Here is a 19,133-nt window from a genome sequence, read left to right as displayed (position 1 = left end):
CCTGAGTAGGAGTGAGTGTGTCATAGCCCTGCAAGAAAAACAGTTGATAGATGACTAAATAAGGGTCTGTCAGGGCATTGGTGGTATAGTGGAGAGAATAGCTGCTTGCCAAGCAGTTGACCCGGGTTCGATTCCCGGCCAATGCATTCTCTGCTCCGTGTATAATCAGCTTTGTATGTACCTTGCTATCTCTACCTCTGCTCAGACAATGGGTGGCTTGTAGGGAAAACACAGTCTCAAGCTAATGGACTCTAGCAACTCTTCAACCAAGGAAGCATGTTTTGCTATGACTCTTCAGTTAAAGTGATGGTCTGTTTTCTCATGTGCATTCTAAGTTCCTCCTCTACAAAGCAAGTGGGGAAGATTAGATTCCACAGTGCCGTACGACACAAAAAACGGGCCTCCCTCAAACTCAATCCAAGACGGATGGACGGCCAGCACCTGCCAGATCACCAAATGCTCCAAGTCCGCGGACAAAAACATTTTGTCCGACAATAGACCATGAAATTTCTCTTTTTCCGTATCATTCGTGGATGCCCATGTCATTTAATGACAAATAGCATTTGTCTTTGCTGCTCAAAATGTTATTAAGCACCGTGTTACACATCAAAGTATCAGAAAAACTTGATCATTCTTTTAGTTTTTAAAAGCCACAATGGTCCTAGAGCTGCTGGAAAGAGTTAAGCGAGCCCTTCTCTAAAGAGAAGTAGTAAATCTGCTGGCTGTAAAGTGTTATTTCAAATCAAGTGGTGCGCATAGGATGACTCCTTACAAACCAACGTCCTATTGAATTTGTGACAGGGCTAGATTAAATTGACATTCTAGTCATGTCATTGGAAAACAACAGCAGAAATGTCTTTGGTTTACGCTACTCACAGTGCCAAAACCTGGTTCCCTCATTCCCTGACCGGGAATCGAACCCGGGCCGCGGCAGTGAGAGCGCCGAAACCTAGCCACTAGACCATCAGGGACCCGCAAGCAGTGCACACGGTACAGGTTGCAAGACTGTGGTAAACTCATTCCTAACTGGCAAATTAATTGGCATAGTGCATTGTACTGAAGTTGTGAACATTTTAGCCTTAGATGAAAGCAATTGTGCGCATCTGGAGAATGAATCCAAGCAAGCACAAGTTTCACGCTTTAGACTTCTCTCTTATTTCAGGGAGAAATAGAAAGATTCCTGAGTAAGAGTGAGTGTGTCATAGCCCTGCAAGAAAAACAGTTGATAGATGACTAAATAAGGGTCTGTCAGGGCATTGGTGGTATAGTGGAGAGAATAGCTGCTTGCCAAGCAGTTGACCCGGGTTCGATTCCCGGCCAATGCATTCTCTGCTCCGTGTATAATCAGCTTTCAAATGTACCTTGCTATCTCTACCTCTGTTCAGACAATGGGTGGCTTGTAGGGAAAACACAGTCTGAAGCTAATGCACTCTAGCAACTCTTCAACCAAGGAAGCATGTTTTGCTATGACTCTTCAGTTAAAGTGATGGTCTGTTTTCTCATGTGCATTCTAAGTTCCTCCTCTACAAAGCAAGTGGGGAAGATTAGATTCCACAGTGCCGTACGACACAAAAAACGGGCCTCCCTCAAACTCAATCCAAGACGGATGGACGGCCAGCACCTGCCAGATCACCAAATGCTCCAAGTCCGCGGACAAAAACATTTTGTCCGACAATAGACCATGAAATTTCTCTTTTTCCGCATCATTCGTGGATGCCCATGTCATTTAATGACAAATAGCATTTGTCTTTGCCGCTCAAAATGTTATTAAGCACCGTGTTACACATCAAAGTATCAGAAAAACTTGATCATTCTTTTAGTTTTTAAAGCCACAATGGTCCTAGAGCTGCTGGAAAGAGTTAAGCGAGCCCTTCCCTAAAGAGAAGTAGTAAATCTGCTGGCTGTAAAGTGTTATTTCAAATCAAGTGGTGCGCATAGGATGACTCCTTACAAACCAACGTCCTATTGAATTTGTGACAGGGCTAGATTAAATTGACATTCTAGTCATGTCATTGGAAAACAACAGCAGAAATGTCTTTGGTTTACGCTACTCACAGTGCCAAAATCTGGTTCCCTCATTCCCTGACCGGGAATCGAACCCGGGACGAGGCGGTGAGGGCGCCGAATCCTAGCCACTAGACCATCAGGGACCCGCAAGCAGTGCACACGGTACAGGTTGCAAGACTGTGGTAAACTCATTCCTAACTGGCAAATTAATTGGCATAGTGCATTGTACTGAAGTTGTGAACATTTTAGCCTTAGATGAAAGCAATTGTGCGCATCTGGAGAATGAATCCAAGCAAGCACAAGTTTCACGCTTTAGACTTCTCTCTTATTTCAGGGAGAAATAGAAAGATTCCTGAGTAGGAGTGAGTGTGTCATAGCCCTGCAAGAAAAACAGTTGATAGATGACTAAATAAGGGTCTGTCAGGGCATTGGTGGTATAGTGGAGAGAATAGCTGCTTGCCAAGCAGTTGACCCGGGTTCGATTCCCGGCCAATGCATTCTCTGCTCCGTGTATAATCAGCTTTGTATGTACCTTGCTATCTCTACCTCTGCTCAGACAATGGGTGGCTTGTAGGGAAAACACAGTCTCAAGCTAATGGACTCTAGCAACTCTTCAACCAAGGAAGCATGTTTTGCTATGACTCTTCAGTTAAAGTGATGGTCTGTTTTCTCATGTGCATTCTAAGTTCCTCCTCTACAAAGCAAGTGGGGAAGATTAGATTCCACAGTGCCGTACGACACAAAAAACGGGCCTCCCTCAAACTCAATCCAAGACGGATGGACGGCCAGCACCTGCCAGATCACCAAATGCTCCAAGTCCGCGGACAAAAACATTTTGTCCGACAATAGACCATGAAATTTCTCTTTTTCCGTATCATTCGTGGATGCCCATGTCATTTAATGACAAATAGCATTTGTCTTTGCTGCTCAAAATGTTATTAAGCACCGTGTTACACATCAAAGTATCAGAAAAACTTGATCATTCTTTTAGTTTTTAAAAGCCACAATGGTCCTAGAGCTGCTGGAAAGAGTTAAGCGAGACCTTCTCTAAAGAGAAGTAGTAAATCTGCTGGCTGTAAAGTGTTATTTCAAATCAAGTGGTGCGCATAGGATGACTCCTTACAAACCAACGTCCTATTGAATTTGTGACAGGGCTAGATTAAATTGACATTCTAGTCATGTCATTGGAAAACAACAGCAGAAATGTCTTTGGTTTACGCTACTCACAGTGCCAAAACCTGGTTCCCTCATTCCCTGACCGGGAATCGAACCCGGGCCGCGGCAGTGAGAGCGCCGAAACCTAGCCACTAGACCATCAGGGACCCGCAAGCAGTGCACACGGTACAGGTTGCAAGACTGTGGTAAACTCATTCCTAACTGGCAAATTAATTGGCATAGTGCATTGTACTGAAGTTGTGAACATTTTAGCCTTAGATGAAAGCAATTGTGCGCATCTGGAGAATGAATCCAAGCAAGCACAAGTTTCACGCTTTAGACTTCTCTCTTATTTCAGGGAGAAATAGAAAGATTCCTGAGTAGGAGTGAGTGTGTCATAGCCCTGCAAGAAAAACAGTTGATAGATGACTAAATAAGGGTCTGTCAGGGCATTGGTGGTATAGTGGAGAGAATAGCTGCTTGCCAAGCAGTTGACCCGGGTTCGATTCCCGGCCAATGCATTCTCTGCTCCGTGTATAATCAGCTTTCAAATGTACCTTGCTATCTCTACCTTTGCTCAGACAATGGGTGGCTTGTAGGGAAAACACAGTCTCAAGCTAATGCACTCTAGCAACTCTTCAACCAAGGAAGCATGTTTTGCTATGACTCTTCAGGTAAAGTGATGGTCTGTTTTCTCATGTGCATTCTAAGTTCCTCCTCTACAAAGCAAGTGGGGAAGATTAGATTCCACAGTGCCGTACGACACAAAAAAAGGGCCTCCCTCAAACTCAATCCAAGACGGATGGATGGCCAGCACCTGCCAGATCACCAAATGCTCCAAGTCCGCGGACAAAAACATTTTGTCCGACAATAGACCATGAAATTTCTCTTTTTCCGTATCATTCGTGGATGCCCATGTCATTTAATGACAAATAGCATTTGTCTTTGCTGCTCAAAATGTTATTAAGCACCGTGTTACACATCAAAGTATCAGAAAAACTTGATCATTCTTTTAGTTTTTAAAAGCCACAATGGTCCTAGAGCTGCTGGAAAGAGTTAAGCGAGCCCTTCCCTAAAGAGAAGTAGTAAATCTGCTGGCTGTAAAGTGTTATTTCAAATCAAGTGGTGCGCATAGGATGACTCCTTACAAACCAACGTCCTATTGAATTTGTGACAGGGCTAGATTAAATTGACATTCTAGTCATGTCATTGGAAAACAACAGCAGAAATGTCTTTGGTTTACGCTACTCACAGTGCCAAAACCTGGTTCCCTCATTCCCTGACCGGGAATCGAACCCCGGCCGCGGCGGTGAGAGCGCCGAATCCTAGCCACTAGACCATCAGGGACCCGCAAGCAGTGCACACGGTACAGGTTGCAAGACTGTGGTAAACTCATTCCTAACTGGCAAATTAATTGGCATAGTGCATTGTACTGAAGTTGTGAACATTTTAGCCTTAGATGAAAGCAATTGTGCGCATCTGGAGAATGAATCCAAGCAAGCACAAGTTTCACGCTTTAGACTTCTCTCTTATTTCAGGGAGAAATAGAAAGATTCCTGAGTAGGAGTGAGTGTGTCATAGCCCTGCAAGAAAAACAGTTGATAGATGACTAAATAAGGGTCTGTCAGGGCATTGGTGGTATAGTGGAGAGAATAGCTGCTTGCCAAGCAGTTGACCCGGGTTCGATTCCCGGCCAATGCATTCTCTGCTCCGTGTATAATCAGCTTTCAAATGTACCTTGCTATCTCTACCTCTGCTCAGACAATGGGTGGCTTGTAGGGAAAACACAGTCTCAAGCTAATGCACTCTAGCAACTCTTCAACCAAGGAAGCATGTTTTGCTATGACTCTTCAGTTAAAGTGATGGTCTGTTTTCTCATGTGCATTCTAAGTTCCTCCTCTACAAAGCAAGTGGGGAAGATTAGATTCCACAGTGCCGTACGACACAAAAAACGGGCCTCCCTCAAACTCAATCCAAGACGGATGGACGGCCAGCACCTGCCAGATCACCAAATGCTCCAAGTCCGCGGACAAAAACATTTTGTCCGACAATAGACCATGAAATTTCTCTTTTTCCGCATCATTCGTGGATGCCCATGTCATTTAATGACAAATAGCATTTGTCTTTGCCGCTCAAAATGTTATTAAGCACCGTGTTACACATCAAAGTATCAGAAAAACTTGATCATTCTTTTAGTTTTTAAAAGCCACAATGGTCCTAGAGCTGCTGGAAAGAGTTAAGCGAGCCCTTCCCTAAAGAGAAGTAGTAAATCTGCTGGCTGTAAAGTGTTATTTCAAATCAAGTGGTGCGCATAGGATGACTCCTTACAAACCAACGTCCTATTGAATTTGTGACAGGGCTAGATTAAATTGACATTCTAGTCATGTCATTGGAAAATCACAGCAGAAATGTCTTTGGTTTACGCTACTCACAGTGCCAAAACCTGGTTCCCTCATTCCCTGACCGGGAATCGAACCCCGGCCGCGGCGGTGAGAGCGCCGAATCCTAGCCACTAGACCATCAGGGACCCAAAAGCAGTGCACACGGTACAGGTTGCAAGACTGTGGTAAACTCATTCCTAACTGGCAAATTAATTGGCATAGTGCATTGTACTGAAGTTGTGAACATTTTAGCCTTAGATGAAAGCAATTGTGCGCATCTGGAGAATGAATCCAAGCAAGCACAAGTTTCACGCTTTAGACTTCTCTCTTATTTCAGGGAGAAATAGAAAGATTCCTGAGTAAGAGTTAGTGTGTCATAGCCCTGCAAGAAAAACAGTTGATAGATGACTAAATAAGGGTCTGTCAGGGCATTGGTGGTATAGTGGAGAGAATAGCTGCTTGCCAAGCAGTTGACCCGGGTTCGATTCCTGGCCAATGCATTCTCTGCTCCGTGTATAATCAGCTTTCAAATGTACCTTGCTATCTCTACCTCTGCTCAGACAATGGGTGGCTTGTAGGGAAAACACAGTCTCAAGCTAATGCACTCTAGCAACTCTTCAACCTAGGAAGCATGTTTTGCTATGACTCTTCAGTTAAAGTGATGGTCTGTTTTCTCATGTGCATTCTAAGTTCCTCCTCTACAAAGCAAGTGGGGAAGATTAGATTCCACAGTGCCGTACGACACAAAAAACGGGCCTCCCTCAAACTCAATCCAAGACGGATGGACGGCCAGCACCTGCCAGATCACCAAATGCTCCAAGTCCGCGGACAAAAACATTTTGTCCGACAATAGACCATGAAATTTCTCTTTTTCCGCATCATTCGTGGATGCCCATGTCATTTAATGACAAATAGCATTTGTCTTTGCCGCTCAAAATGTTATTAAGCACCGTGTTACACATCAAAGTATCAGAAAAACTTGATCATTCTTTTAGTTTTTAAAAGCCACAATGGTCCTAGAGCTGCTGGAAAGAGTTAAGCGAGCCCTTCCCTAAAGAGAAGTAGTAAATCTGCTGGCTGTAAAGTGTTATTTCAAATCAAGTGGTGCGCATAGGATGACTCCTTACAAACCAACGTCCTATTGAATTTGTGACAGGGCTAGATTAAATTGACATTCTAGTCATGTCATTGGAAAACAACAGCAGAAATGTCTTTGGTTTACGCTACTCACAGTGCCAAAATCTGGTTCCCTCAATCCCTGACCGGGAATCGAACCCGGGACGAGGCGGTGAGGGCGCCGAATCCTAGCCACTAGACCATTAGGGACCCGCAAGCAGTGCACACGGTACAGGTTGCAAGACTGTGGTAAACTCATTCCTAACTGGCAAATTAATTGGCATAGTGCATTGTACTGAAGTTGTGAACATTTTAGCCTTAGATGAAAGCAATTGTGCGCATCTGGAGAATGAATCCAAGCAAGCACAAGTTTCACGCTTTAGACTTCTCTCTTATTTCAGGGAGAAATAGAAAGATTCCTGAGTAGGAGTGAGTGTGTCATAGCCCTGCAAGAAAAACAGTTGATAGATGACTAAATAAGGGTCTGTCAGGGCATTGGTGGTATAGTGGAGAGAATAGCTGCTTGCCAAGCAGTTGACCCGGGTTCGATTCCCGGCCAATGCATTCTCTGCTCCGTGTATAATCAGCTTTGTATGTACCTTGCTATCTCTACCTCTGCTCAGACAATGGGTGGCTTGTAGGGAAAACACAGTCTCAAGCTAATGGACTCTAGCAACTCTTCAACCAAGGAAGCATGTTTTGCTATGACTCTTCAGTTAAAGTGATGGTCTGTTTTCTCATGTGCATTCTAAGTTCCTCCTCTACAAAGCAAGTGGGGAAGATTAGATTCCACAGTGCCGTACGACACAAAAAACGGGCCTCCCTCAAACTCAATCCAAGACGGATGGACGGCCAGCACCTGCCAGATCACCAAATGCTCCAAGTCCGCGGACAAAAACATTTTGTCCGACAATAGACCATGAAATTTCTCTTTTTCCGTATCATTCGTGGATGCCCATGTCATTTAATGACAAATAGCATTTGTCTTTGCTGCTCAAAATGTTATTAAGCACCGTGTTACACATCAAAGTATCAGAAAAACTTGATCATTCTTTTAGTTTTTAAAAGCCACAATGGTCCTAGAGCTGCTGGAAAGAGTTAAGCGAGCCCTTCTCTAAAGAGAAGTAGTAAATCTGCTGGCTGTAAAGTGTTATTTCAAATCAAGTGGTGCGCATAGGATGACTCCTTACAAACCAACGTCCTATTGAATTTGTGACAGGGCTAGATTAAATTGACATTCTAGTCATGTCATTGGAAAACAACAGCAGAAATGTCTTTGGTTTACGCTACTCACAGTGCCAAAACCTGGTTCCCTCATTCCCTGACCGGGAATCGAACCCGGGCCGCGGCGGTGAGAGCGCCGAAACCTAGCCACTAGACCATCAGGGACCCGCAAGCAGTGCACACGGTACAGGTTGCAAGACTGTGGTAAACTCATTCCTAACTGGCAAATTAATTGGCATAGTGCATTGTACTGAAGTTGTGAACATTTTAGCCTTAGATGAAAGCAATTGTGCGCATCTGGAGAATGAATCCAAGCAAGCACAAGTTTCACGCTTTAGACTTCTCTCTTATTTCAGGGAGAAATAGAAAGATTCCTGAGTAGGAGTGAGTGTGTCATAGCCCTGCAAGAAAAACAGTTGATAGATGACTAAATAAGGGTCTGTCAGGGCATTGGTGGTATAGTGGAGAGAATAGCTGCTTGCCAAGCAGTTGACCCGGGTTCGATTCCCGGCCAATGCATTCTCTGCTCCGTGTATAATCAGCTTTCAAATGTACCTTGCTATCTCTACCTCTGCTCAGACAATGGGTGGCTTGTAGGGAAAACACAGTCTCAAGCTAATGCACTCTAGCAACTCTTCAACCAAGGAAGCATGTTTTGCTATGACTCTTCAGTTAAAGTGATGGTCTGTTTTCTCATGTGCATTCTAAGTTCCTCCTCTACAAAGCAAGTGGGGAAGATTAGATTCCACAGTGCCGTACGACACAAAAAACGGGCCTCCCTCAAACTCAATCCAAGACGGATGGACGGCCAGCACCTGCCAGATCACCAAATGCTCCAAGTCCGCGGACAAAAACATTTTGTCCGACAATAGACCATGAAATTTCTCTTTTTCCGTATCATTCGTGGATGCCCATGTCATTTAATGACAAATAGCATTTGTCTTTGCTGCTCAAAATGTTATTAAGCACCGTGTTACACATCAAAGTATCAGAAAAACTTGATCATTCTTTTAGTTTTTAAAAGCCACAATGGTCCTAGAGCTGCTGGAAAGAGTTAAGCGAGCCCTTCCCTAAAGAGAAGTAGTAAATCTGCTGGCTGTAAAGTGTTATTTCAAATCAAGTGGTGCGCATAGGATGACTCCTTACAAACCAACGTCCTATTGAATTTGTGACAGGGCTAGATTAAATTGACATTCTAGTCATGTCATTGGAAAACAACAGCAGAAATGTCTTTGGTTTACGCTACTCACAGTGCCAAAATCTGGTTCCCTCATTCCCTGACCGGGAATCGAACCCGGGACGAGGCGGTGAGGGCGCCGAATCCTAGCCACTAGACCATCAGGGACCCGCAAGCAGTGCACACGGTACAGGTTGCAAGACTGTGGTAAACTCATTCCTAACTGGCAAATTAATTGGCATAGTGCATTGTACTGAAGTTGTGAACATTTTAGCCTTAGATGAAAGCAATTGTGCGCATCTGGAGAATGAATCCAAGCAAGCACAAGTTTCACGCTTTAGACTTCTCTCTTATTTCAGGGAGAAATAGAAAGATTCCTGAGTAGGAGTGAGTGTGTCATAGCCCTGCAAGAAAAACAGTTGATAGATGACTAAATAAGGGTCTGTCAGGGCATTGGTGGTATAGTGGAGAGAATAGCTGCTTGCCAAGCAGTTGACCCGGGTTCGATTCCCGGCCAATGCATTCTCTGCTCCGTGTATAATCAGCTTTGTATGTACCTTGCTATCTCTACCTCTGCTCAGACAATGGGTGGCTTGTAGGGAAAACACAGTCTCAAGCTAATGGACTCTAGCAACTCTTCAACCAAGGAAGCATGTTTTGCTATGACTCTTCAGTTAAAGTGATGGTCTGTTTTCTCATGTGCATTCTAAGTTCCTCCTCTACAAAGCAAGTGGGGAAGATTAGATTCCACAGTGCCGTACGACACAAAAAACGGGCCTCCCTCAAACTCGATCCAAGACGGATGGACGGCCAGCACCTGCCAGATCACCAAATGCTCCAAGTCCGCGGACAAAAACATTTTGTCCGACAATAGACCATGAAATTTCTCTTTTTCCGTATCATTCGTGGATGCCCATGTCATTTAATGACAAATAGCATTTGTCTTTGCTGCTCAAAATGTTATTAAGCACCGTGTTACACATCAAAGTATCAGAAAAACTTGATCATTCTTTTAGTTTTTAAAAGCCACAATGGTCCTAGAGCTGCTGGAAAGAGTTAAGCGAGCCCTTCCCTAAAGAGAAGTAGTAAATCTGCTGGCTGTAAAGTGTTATTTCAAATCAAGTGGTGCGCATAGGATGACTCCTTACAAACCAACGTCCTATTGAATTTGTGACAGGGCTAGATTAAATTGACATTCTAGTCATGTCATTGGAAAACAACAGCAGAAATGTCTTTGGTTTACGCTACTCACAGTGCCAAAACCTGGTTCCCTCATTCCCTGACCGGGAATCGAACCCGGGCCGCGGCAGTGAGAGCGCCGAAACCTAGCCACTAGACCATCAGGGACCCGCAAGCAGTGCACACGGTACAGGTTGCAAGACTGTGGTAAACTCATTCCTAACTGGCAAATTAATTGGCATAGTGCATTGTACTGAAGTTGTGAACATTTTAGCCTTAGATGAAAGCAATTGTGCGCATCTGGAGAATGAATCCAAGCAAGCACAAGTTTCACGCTTTAGACTTCTCTCTTATTTCAGGGAGAAATAGAAAGATTCCTGAGTAGGAGTGAGTGTGTCATAGCCCTGCAAGAAAAACAGTTGATAGATGACTAAATAAGGGTCTGCCAGGGCATTGGTGGTATAGTGGAGAGAATAGCTGCTTGCCAAGCAGTTGACCCGGGTTCGATTCCCGGCCAATGCATTCTCTGCTCCGTGTATAATCAGCTTTCAAATGTACCTTGCTATCTCTACCTTTGCTCAGACAATGGGTTGCTTGTAGGGAAAACACAGTCTCAAGCTAATGCACTCTAGCAACTCTTCAACCAAGGAAGCATGTTTTGCTATGACTCTTCAGTTAAAGTGATGGTCTGTTTTCTCATGTGCATTCTAAGTTCCTCCTCTACAAAGCAAGTGGGGAAGATTAGATTCCACAGTGCCGTACGACACAAAAAAAGGGCCTCCCTCAAACTCAATCCAAGACGGATGGATGGCCAGCACCTGCCAGATCACCAAATGCTCCAAGTCCGCGGACAAAAACATTTTGTCCGACAATAGACCATGAAATTTCTCTTTTTCCGTATCATTCGTGGATGCCCATGTCATTTAATGACAAATAGCATTTGTCTTTGCTGCTCAAAATGTTATTAAGCACCGTGTTACACATCAAAGTATCAGAAAAACTTGATCATTCTTTTAGTTTTTAAAAGCCACAATGGTCCTAGAGCTGCTGGAAAGAGTTAAGCGAGCCCTTCCCTAAAGAGAAGTAGTAAATCTGCTGGCTGTAAAGTGTTATTTCAAATCAAGTGGTGCGCATAGGATGACTCCTTACAAACCAACGTCCTATTGAATTTGTGACAGGGCTAGATTAAATTGACATTCTAGTCATGTCATTGGAAAACAACAGCAGAAATGTCTTTGGTTTACGCTACTCACAGTGCCAAAACCTGGTTCCCTCATTCCCTGACCGGGAATCGAACCCCGGCCGCGGCGGTGAGAGCGCCGAATCCTAGCCACTAGACCATCAGGGACCCGCAAGCAGTGCACACGGTACAGGTTGCAAGACTGTGGTAAACTCATTCCTAACTGGCAAATTAATTGGCATAGTGCATTGTACTGAAGTTGTGAACATTTTAGCCTTAGATGAAAGCAATTGTGCGCATCTGGAGAATGAATCCAAGCAAGCACAAGTTTCACGCTTTAGACTTCTCTCTTATTTCAGGGAGAAATAGAAAGATTCCTGAGTAAGAGTGAGTGTGTCATAGCCCTGCAAGAAAAACAGTTGATAGATGACTAAATAAGGGTCTGTCAGGGCATTGGTGGTATAGTGGAGAGAATAGCTGCTTGCCAAGCAGTTGACCCGGGTTCGATTCCCGGCCAATGCATTCTCTGCTCCGTGTATAATCAGCTTTCAAATGTACCTTGCTATCTCTACCTCTGCTCAGACAATGGGTGGCTTGTAGGGAAAACACAGTCTCAAGCTAATGCACTCTAGCAACTCTTCAACCAAGGAAGCATGTTTTGCTATGACTCTTCAGTTAAAGTGATGGTCTGTTTTCTCATGTGCATTCTAAGTTCCTCCTCTACAAAGCAAGTGGGGAAGATTAGATTCCACAGTGCCGTACGACACAAAAAACGGGCCTCCCTCAAACTCAATCCAAGACGGATGGACGGCCAGCACCTGCCAGATCACCAAATGCTCCAAGTCCGCGGACAAAAACATTTTGTCCGACAATAGACCATGAAATTTCTCTTTTTCCGCATCATTCGTGGATGCCCATGTCATTTAATGACAAATAGCATTTGTCTTTGCCGCTCAAAATGTTATTAAGCACCGTGTTACACATCAAAGTATCAGAAAAACTTGATCATTCTTTTAGTTTTTAAAAGCCACAATGGTCCTAGAGCTGCTGGAAAGAGTTAAGCGAGCCCTTCCCTAAAGAGAAGTAGTAAATCTGCTGGCTGTAAAGTGTTATTTCAAATCAAGTGGTGCGCATAGGATGACTCCTTACAAACCAACGTCCTATTGAATTTGTGACAGGGCTAGATTAAATTGACATTCTAGTCATGTCATTGGAAAATCACAGCAGAAATGTCTTTGGTTTACGCTACTCACAGTGCCAAAACCTGGTTCCCTCATTCCCTGACCGGGAATCGAACCCCGGCCGCGGCGGTGAGAGCGCCGAATCCTAGCCACTAGACCATCAGGGACCCGCAAGCAGTGCACACGGTACAGGTTGCAAGACTGTGGTAAACTCATTCCTAACTGGCAAATTAATTGGCATAGTGCATTGTACTGAAGTTGTGAACATTTTAGCCTTAGATGAAAGCAATTGTGCGCATCTGGAGAATGAATCCAAGCAAGCACAAGTTTCACGCTTTAGACTTCTCTCTTATTTCAGGGAGAAATAGAAAGATTCCTGAGTAAGAGTTAGTGTGTCATAGCCCTGCAAGAAAAACAGTTGATAGATGACTAAATAAGGGTCTGTCAGGGCATTGGTGGTATAGTGGAGAGAATAGCTGCTTGCCAAGCAGTTGACCCGGGTTCGATTCCTGGCCAATGCATTCTCTGCTCCGTGTATAATCAGCTTTCAAATGTACCTTGCTATCTCTACCTCTGCTCAGACAATGGGTGGCTTGTAGGGAAAACACAGTCTCAAGCTAATGCACTCTAGCAACTCTTCAACCTAGGAAGCATGTTTTGCTATGACTCTTCAGTTAAAGTGATGGTCTGTTTTCTCATGTGCATTCTAAGTTCCTCCTCTACAAAGCAAGTGGGGAAGATTAGATTCCACAGTGCCGTACGACACAAAAAACGGGCCTCCCTCAAACTCAATCCAAGACGGATGGACGGCCAGCACCTGCCAGATCACCAAATGCTCCAAGTCCGCGGACAAAAACATTTTGTCCGACAATAGACCATGAAATTTCTCTTTTTCCGTATCATTCGTGGATGCCCATGTCATTTAATGACAAATAGCATTTGTCTTTGCTGCTCAAAATGTTATTAAGCACCGTGTTACACATCAAAGTATCAGAAAAACTTGATCATTCTTTTAGTTTTTAAAAGCCACAATGGTCCTAGAGCTGCTGGAAAGAGTTAAGCGAGCCCTTCCCTAAAGAGAAGTAGTAAATCTGCTGGCTGTAAAGTGTTATTTCAAATCAAGTGGTGCGCATAGGATGACTCCTTACAAACCAACGTCCTATTGAATTTGTGACAGGGCTAGATTAAATTGACATTCTAGTCATGTCATTGGAAAACAACAGCAGAAATGTCTTTGGTTTACGCTACTCACAGTGCCAAAACCTGGTTCCCTCATTCCCTGACCGGGAATCGAACCCGGGCCGCGGCAGTGAGAGCGCCAAAACCTAGCCACTAGACCATCAGGGACCCGCAAGCAGTGCACACGGTACAGGTTGCAAGACTGTGGTAAACTCATTCCTAACTGGCAAATTAATTGGCATAGTGCATTGTACTGAAGTTGTGAACATTTTAGCCTTAGATGAAAGCAATTGTGCGCATCTGGAGAATGAATCCAAGCAAGCACAAGTTTCACGCTTTAGACTTCTCTCTTATTTCAGGGAGAAATAGAAAGATTCCTGAGTAGGAGTGAGTGTGTCATAGCCCTGCAAAAAAAACAGTTGATAGATGACTAAATAAGGGTCTGTCAGGGCATTGGTGGTATAGTGGAGAGAATAGCTGCTTGCCAAGCAGTTGACCTGGGTTCGATTCCCGGCCAATGCATTCTCTGCTCCGTGTATAATCAGCTTTCAAATGTACCTTGCTATCTCTACCTCTGCTCAGACAATGGGTGGCTTGTAGGGAAAACACAGTCTCAAGCTAATGCACTCTAGCAACTCTTCAACAAAGGAAGCATGTTTTGCTATGACTCTTCAGTTAAAGTGATGGTCTGTTTTCTCATGTGCATTCTAAGTTCCTCCTCTACAAAGCAAGTGGGGAAGATTAGATTCCACAGTGCCGTACGACACAAAAAACGGGCCTCCCTCAAACTCAATCCAAGACGGATGGACGGCCAGCACCTGCCAGATCACCAAATGCTCCAAGTCCGCGGACAAAAACATTTTGTCCGACAATAGACCATGAAATTTCTCTTTTTCCGTATCATTCGTGGATGCCCATGTCATTTAATGACAAATAGCATTTGTCTTTGCTGCTCAAAATGTTATTAAGCACCGTGTTACACATCAAAGTATCAGAAAAACTTGATCATTCTTTTAGTTTTTAAAAGCCACAATTGTCCTAGAGCTGCTGGAAAGAGTTAAGCGAGCCCTTCCCTAAAGAGAAGTAGTAAATCTGCTGGCTGTAAAGTGTTATTTCAAATCAAGTGGTGCGCATAGGATGACTCCTTACAAACCAACGTCCTATTGAATTTGTGACAGGGCTAGATTAAATTGACATTCTAGTCATGTCATTGGAAAACAACAGCAGAAATGTCTTTGGTTTACGCTACTCACAGTGCCAAAACCTGGTTCCCTCATTCCCTGACCGGGAATCAAACCCGGGCCGCGGCGGTGAGAGCGCCGAATCCTAGCCACTAGACCATCAGGGACCCGCAAGCAGTGCACACGGTACAGGTTGCAAGACTGTGGTAAACTCATTCCTAACTGGCAAATTAATTGGCATAGTGCATTGTACTGAAGTTGTGAACATTTTAGCCTTAGATGAAAGCAATTGTGCGCATCTGGAGAATGAATCCAAGCAAGCACAAGTTTCACGCTTTAGACTTCTCTCTTATTTCAGGGAGAAATAGAAAGATTCCTGAGTAAGAGTGAGTGTGTCATAGCCCTGCAAGAAAAACAGTTGATAGATGACTAAATAAGGGTCTGTCAGGGCATTGGTGGTATAGTGGAGAGAATAGCTGCTTGCCAAGCAGTTGACCCGGGTTCGATTCCCGGCCAATGCATTCTCTGCTCCGTGTATAATCAGCTTTCAAATGTACCTTGCTATCTCTACCTCTGCTCAGACAATGGGTGGCTTGTAGGGAAAACACAGTCTCAAGCTAATGCACTCTAGCAACTCTTCAACCAAGGAAGCATGTTTTGCTATGACTCTTCAGTTAAAGTGATGGTCTGTTTTCTCATGTGCATTCTAAGTTCCTCCTCTACAAAGCAAGTGGGGAAGATTAGATTCCACAGTGCCGTACGACACAAAAAACGGGCCTCCCTCAAACTCAATCCAAGACGGATGGACGGCCAGCACCTGCCAGATCACCAAATGCTCCAAGTCCGCGGACAAAAACATTTTGTCCGACAATAGACCATGAAATTTCTCTTTTTCCGTATCATTCGTGGATGCCCATGTCATTTAATGACAAATAGCATTTGTCTTTGCTGCTCAAAATGTTATTAAGCACCGTGTTACACATCAAAGTATCAGAAAAACTTGATCATTCTTTTAGTTTTTAAAAGCCACAATGGTCCTAGAGCTGCTGGAAAGAGTTAAGCGAGCCCTTCCCTAAAGAGAAGTAGTAAATCTGCTGGCTGTAAAGTGTTATTTCAAATCAAGTGGTGCGCATAGGATGACTCCTTACAAACCAACGTCCTATTGAATTTGTGACAGGGCTAGATTAAATTGACATTCTAGTCATGTCATCGGAAAACAACAGCAGAAATGTCTTTGGTTTACGCTACTCACAGTGCCAAAACCTGGTTCCCTCATTCCCTGACCGGGAATCGAACCCGGGCCGAGGCGGTGAGGGCGCCGAATCCTAGCCACTAGACCATCAGGGACCCGCAAGCAGTGCACACGGTACAGGTTGCAAGGCTGTGGTAAACTCATTCCTAACTGGCAAATTAATTGGCATAGTGCATTGTACTGAAGTTGTGAACATTTTAGCCTTAGATGAAAGCAATTGTGCGCATCTGGAGAATGAATCCAAGCAAGCACAAGTTTCACGCTTTAGACTTCTCTCTTATTTCATGGAGAAATAGAAAGATTCCTGAGTAAGAGTGAGTGTGTCATAGCCCTGCAAGAAAAACAGTTGATAGATGACTAAATAAGGGTCTGTCAGGGCATTGGTGGTATAGTGGAGAGAATAGCTGCTTGCCAAGCAGTTGACCCGGGTTCGATTCCCGGCCAATGCATTCTCTGCTCCGTGTATAATCAGCTTTCAAATGTACCTTGCTATCTCTACCTCTGCTCAGACAATGGGTGGCTTGTAGGGAAAACACAGTCTCAAGCTAATGCACTCTAGCAACTCTTCAACCTAGGAAGCATGTTTTGCTATGACTCTTCAGTTAAAGTGATGGTCTGTTTTCTCATGTGCATTCTAAGTTCCTCCTCTACAAAGCAAGTGGGGAAGATTAGATTCCACAGTGCCGTACGACACAAAAAACGGGCCTCCCTCAAACTCAATCCAAGACGGATGGACGGCCAGCACCTGCCAGATCACCAAATGCTCCAAGTCCGCGGACAAAAACATTTTGTCCGACAATAGACCATGAAATTTCTCTTTTTCCGTATCATTCGTGGATGCCCATGTCATTTAATGACAAATAGCATTTGTCTTTGCTGCTCAAAATGTTATTAAGCACCGTGTTACACATCAAAGTATCAGAAAAACTTGATCATTCTTTTAGTTTTTAAAAGCCACAATGGTCCTAGAGCTGCTGGAAAGAGTTAAGCGAGCCCTTCCCTAAAGAGAAGTAGTAAATCTGCTGGCTGTAAAGTGTTATTTCAAATCAAGTGGTGCGCATAGGATGACTCCTTACAAACCAACGTCCTATTGAATTTGTGACAGGGCTAGATTAAATTGACATTCTAGTCATGTCATTGGAAAACAACAGCAGAAATGTCTTTGGTTTACGCTACTCACAGTGCCAAAACCTGGTTCCCTCATTCCCTGACCGGGAATCGAACCCGGGCCGCGGCGGTGAGAGCGCCGAAACCTAGCCACTAGACCATCAGGGACCCGCAAGCAGTGCACACGGTACAGGTTGCAAGACTGTGGTAAACTCATTCCTAACTGGCAAATTAATTGGCATAGTGCATTGTACTGAAGTTGTGAACATTTTAGCCTTAGATGAAAGCAATTGTGCGCATCTGGAGAATGAATCCAAGCAAGCACAAGTTTCACGCTTTAGACTTCTCTCTTATTTCAGGGAGAAATAGAAAGATTCCTGAGTAGGAGTGAGTGTGTCATAGCCCTGCAAGAAAAACAGTTGATAGATGACTAAATAAGGGTCTGTCAGGGCATTGGTGGTATAGTGGAGAGAATAGCTGCTTGCCAAGCAGTTGACCCGGGTTCGATTCCTGGCCAATGCATTCTCTGCTCCGTGTATAATCAGCTTTCAAATGTACCTTACTATCTCTACCTCTGCTCAGACAATGGGTGGCTTGTAGGGAAAACACAGTCTCAAGCTAATGCACTCTAGCAACTCTTCAACCTAGGAAGCATGTTTTGCTATGACTCTTCAGTTAAAGTGATGGTCTGTTTTCTCATGTGCATTCTAAGTTCCTCCTCTACAAAGCAAGTGGGGAAGATTAGATTCCACAGTGCCGTACGACACAAAAAACGGGCCTCCCTCAAACTCAATCCAAGACGGATGGACGGCCAGCACCTGCCAGATCACCAAATGCTCCAAGTCCGCGGACAAAAACATTTTGTCCGACAATAGACCATGAAATTTCTCTTTTTCCGTATCATTCGTGGATGCCCATGTCATTTAATGACAAATAGCATTTGTCTTTGCTGCTCAAAATGTTATTAAGCACCGTGTTACACATCAAAGTATCAGAAAAACTTGATCATTCTTTTAGTTTTTAAAAGCCACAATGGTCCTAGAGCTGCTGGAAAGAGTTAAGCGAGCCCTTCCCTAAAGAGAAGTAGTAAATCTGCTGGCTGTAAAGTGTTATTTCAAATCAAGTGGTGCGCATAGGATGACTCCTTACAAACCAACGTCCTATTGAATTTGTGACAGGGCTAGATTAAATTGACATTCTAGTCATGTCATTGGAAAACAACAGCAGAAATGTCTTTGGTTTACGCTACTCACAGTGCCAAAACCTGGTTCCCTCATTCCCTGACCGGGAATCGAACCCCGGCCGCGGCGGTGAGAGCGCCGAAACCTAGCCACTAGACCATCAGGGACCCGCAAGCAGTGCACACGGTACAGGTTGCAAGACTGTGGTAAACTCATTCCTAACTGGCAAATTAATTGGCATAGTGCATTGTACTGAAGTTGTGAACATTTTAGCCTTAGATGAAAGCAATTGTGCGCATCTGGAGAATGAATCCAAGCAAGCACAAGTTTCACGCTTTAGACTTCTCTCTTATTTCAGGGAGAAATAGAAAGATTCCTGAGTAGGAGTGAGTGTGTCATAGCCCTGCAAGAAAAACAGTTGATAGATGACTAAATAAGGGTCTGTCAGGGCATTGGTGGTATAGTGGAGAGAATAGCTGCTTGCCAAGCAGTTGACCCGGGTTCGATTCCCGGCCAATGCATGCTCTGCTCCGTGTATAATCAGCTTTAAAATGTACCTTGCTATCTCTACCTCTGCTCAGACAATGGGTGGCTTGTAGGGAAAACACAGTCTCAAGCTAATGCACTCTAGCA

General features: G+C 44.1%; 1 protein-coding gene and 21 non-coding genes across 24 annotated transcripts in view; 14 read left to right on the top strand and 8 right to left on the bottom strand.

The window, feature by feature from the left end:
• The window catches only part of LOC142385517 (NLR family CARD domain-containing protein 3-like), a 369,716-nt gene that overhangs the window by 89,606 nt on the left and 260,977 nt on the right, over positions 1-19,133 (bottom strand). The gene's annotated exons all lie outside the window — the stretch shown is intronic.
• Positions 75-146, top strand: trnag-gcc (transfer RNA glycine (anticodon GCC)). Its single transcript has one exon. It is a non-coding gene; the product is annotated as a tRNA-Gly (tRNA).
• Positions 1,254-1,325, top strand: trnag-gcc (transfer RNA glycine (anticodon GCC)). The gene has a single exon. It is a non-coding gene; the product is annotated as a tRNA-Gly (tRNA).
• Positions 2,433-2,504, top strand: trnag-gcc (transfer RNA glycine (anticodon GCC)). Its single transcript has one exon. It is a non-coding gene; the product is annotated as a tRNA-Gly (tRNA).
• Positions 3,612-3,683, top strand: trnag-gcc (transfer RNA glycine (anticodon GCC)). The gene has a single exon. It is a non-coding gene; the product is annotated as a tRNA-Gly (tRNA).
• Positions 4,438-4,509, bottom strand: trnae-cuc (transfer RNA glutamic acid (anticodon CUC)). The gene has a single exon. It is a non-coding gene; the product is annotated as a tRNA-Glu (tRNA).
• trnag-gcc (transfer RNA glycine (anticodon GCC)) lies at positions 4,792-4,863 on the top strand. The gene has a single exon. It is a non-coding gene; the product is annotated as a tRNA-Gly (tRNA).
• On the bottom strand, positions 5,618-5,689 carry trnae-cuc (transfer RNA glutamic acid (anticodon CUC)). The gene has a single exon. It is a non-coding gene; the product is annotated as a tRNA-Glu (tRNA).
• Positions 7,152-7,223, top strand: trnag-gcc (transfer RNA glycine (anticodon GCC)). Its single transcript has one exon. It is a non-coding gene; the product is annotated as a tRNA-Gly (tRNA).
• trnae-cuc (transfer RNA glutamic acid (anticodon CUC)) lies at positions 7,977-8,048 on the bottom strand. Its single transcript has one exon. It is a non-coding gene; the product is annotated as a tRNA-Glu (tRNA).
• On the top strand, positions 8,331-8,402 carry trnag-gcc (transfer RNA glycine (anticodon GCC)). The gene has a single exon. It is a non-coding gene; the product is annotated as a tRNA-Gly (tRNA).
• trnag-gcc (transfer RNA glycine (anticodon GCC)) lies at positions 9,511-9,582 on the top strand. The gene has a single exon. It is a non-coding gene; the product is annotated as a tRNA-Gly (tRNA).
• Positions 10,690-10,761, top strand: trnag-gcc (transfer RNA glycine (anticodon GCC)). Its single transcript has one exon. It is a non-coding gene; the product is annotated as a tRNA-Gly (tRNA).
• Positions 11,516-11,587, bottom strand: trnae-cuc (transfer RNA glutamic acid (anticodon CUC)). The gene has a single exon. It is a non-coding gene; the product is annotated as a tRNA-Glu (tRNA).
• trnag-gcc (transfer RNA glycine (anticodon GCC)) lies at positions 11,870-11,941 on the top strand. The gene has a single exon. It is a non-coding gene; the product is annotated as a tRNA-Gly (tRNA).
• trnae-cuc (transfer RNA glutamic acid (anticodon CUC)) lies at positions 12,696-12,767 on the bottom strand. Its single transcript has one exon. It is a non-coding gene; the product is annotated as a tRNA-Glu (tRNA).
• Positions 14,230-14,301, top strand: trnag-gcc (transfer RNA glycine (anticodon GCC)). The gene has a single exon. It is a non-coding gene; the product is annotated as a tRNA-Gly (tRNA).
• trnae-cuc (transfer RNA glutamic acid (anticodon CUC)) lies at positions 15,056-15,127 on the bottom strand. The gene has a single exon. It is a non-coding gene; the product is annotated as a tRNA-Glu (tRNA).
• trnag-gcc (transfer RNA glycine (anticodon GCC)) lies at positions 15,410-15,481 on the top strand. The gene has a single exon. It is a non-coding gene; the product is annotated as a tRNA-Gly (tRNA).
• trnag-gcc (transfer RNA glycine (anticodon GCC)) lies at positions 16,590-16,661 on the top strand. The gene has a single exon. It is a non-coding gene; the product is annotated as a tRNA-Gly (tRNA).
• trnae-cuc (transfer RNA glutamic acid (anticodon CUC)) lies at positions 17,416-17,487 on the bottom strand. The gene has a single exon. It is a non-coding gene; the product is annotated as a tRNA-Glu (tRNA).
• Positions 18,950-19,021, top strand: trnag-gcc (transfer RNA glycine (anticodon GCC)). Its single transcript has one exon. It is a non-coding gene; the product is annotated as a tRNA-Gly (tRNA).

Source organism: Odontesthes bonariensis, chromosome 8 (genome assembly GCF_027942865.1).
Source record: "Odontesthes bonariensis isolate fOdoBon6 chromosome 8, fOdoBon6.hap1, whole genome shotgun sequence".
NCBI lineage: Eukaryota > Metazoa > Chordata > Actinopteri > Atheriniformes > Atherinopsidae > Odontesthes > Odontesthes bonariensis.
Note: the sequence above shows the minus strand (reverse complement) of the source record. Positions and strands in the feature narration are given on the sequence as shown.